Below are 1,889 nucleotides of genomic sequence, written 5' to 3' on the forward strand. Positions count from 1 at the left end.
CTCCCGCGCTACAGTCACAGCAACACTGCGCATGCGCAAGGACGTGTCGGTCATCCAAGCCGCTCTTTGATTGGTCAGAAGTTCTCGGGGGGCGTGGTCAGGATCTGTAATAATATTAACGCATTGCAAACAGTGATTGAAACGTCGAAAAGTTACTGTGTATTTTGTCTTTGTTAGTAATGAAACGTATTAAAGACCGCGCAACATATAAAACGACAATATATTGACATTACATGCAATAAATGAGTTATTGTCGTTTAAATCACAGCTCCAGGCTGGCAGTAAAGAAATAGGAGAGGTGATTTTGAATCGTGATGCATTAATACGTCTTTTAAGTTCCTTGGTCTGCCCCACATTACTCCGGTCTAATTAATAACCAGTACATCACTGTTAAGTAAAATTGGACCCAAGGTTATCCTGATTTCCATATGCAGATCTCCGCCGGCTGCAGCTTTGGCCATCACCTTGCATACATTTAAAAGCATCTTTTCAGTCCCTGCATCTGAATGCAGATATCTCGATTTGATAATCTTTTATTCGACGCTCAGGTTTTATCGGCTACATTTATATGCGGATGTAACGGCATGTCAAAGCAACATTTGTCGTCCGTTTTTTCATTTCATCTTTACATCTACGACAAAAGACGAACTGATGTCATGTTGTATGTTTGCGTCTTGCAGTAAGTACGAGGATCTGTACAGCTCACCGCGCGCACGGACAGAAGGTAAGAAAGACAATTAAAGTCATGTTGACTCTAACCATTGTTTTCGCTGGCCGAAAGGGAGGAGAGATCTCACTAAAACGCCCTCCACCCTCTCTGGATGTGATTTTGTGATGTCTAACAAGAACAGGGCACTGAAAATGGATGTCAATTGCATTTTTTTATATTTTAAATACTTGCGTGCATGCAGAGAGAATAATTTGTATTTTTTGCAAAATGTAAACCGAGGTTGTGTCTCAAAACCTAACAACCCCCCTACTAAGCGAACATTGAAACTGCTGTCCAGATTTTCAGACAGTCAGAATTTTCAAGTGAGTCCCATTTTGTAGCAATTTTTTAGTGAAGTGATTAGGTTATCCTAGAGGCTGCCACCGTCTGTCTCAATCTATTAGTTCTGAATAATTTACGTCCATAATTTGTGAATGAAATGATGTTCCTGTGTAATGAGAGCACTAGGACGTGACAAGCAATATGCTGATTAGTGTGCATGAACTCACTGCAGTTGTAAGGATGAGATGAGCTATTGTCTATATGAAGAGTTCAGATGCAAAAGCCTCTAAGTACCATCTGAAATTTTAATCTAAAATTAGCATTTTTTTATCAGACTCCTATATTTATGTTAATTTATTTCACTATAATGGCATAGAAAATGACCTATATACATTGCCATTAAAGTAAAATGACTGAACCTAAACATAGGAGCCTGATAAAAATGCTAATTTTAGAAGAAAATTTCAGATGGCACTTAGAGGGTTTTGCATCTGAACTCTTCATATGTTGCAATATATTTGGAGCATACAGATGTATGGCCTAGTTCGTCTTATTATCAACAGGTACGACCCTTGTGAAAACAAGGAATAGTTCAAGGGCAAATACAAAGTAGAAATGCAAATAGACTTGAAAAGTATGCCTGCTTGAAGGGCATCCTATGGCTATTTAAAACAATTAATTTATGTTAAACTATTTGACCCTTTTAAATTCACTTTTATTAAGTGCAAAAAACTATTCTACTTGAGTTAACCATTAAAAGGCCATGGGCATAAAAAACAATTTATAATTTCTGTTTTCTAATGCAGTAGGACTTATTTATCTACCTTTCCCCCTCAAATATTATTTTCAATTTTACAATTTGTACCTTTTATATGAAAAACACATTCAACATATATCC

Source organism: Sinocyclocheilus anshuiensis, unplaced genomic scaffold, assembly GCF_001515605.1.
Source record: "Sinocyclocheilus anshuiensis isolate Anshui unplaced genomic scaffold, SAMN03320099.WGS_v1.1 scaffold702, whole genome shotgun sequence".
In the NCBI taxonomy this organism is placed as follows: Eukaryota; Metazoa; Chordata; class Actinopteri; order Cypriniformes; family Cyprinidae; genus Sinocyclocheilus; species Sinocyclocheilus anshuiensis.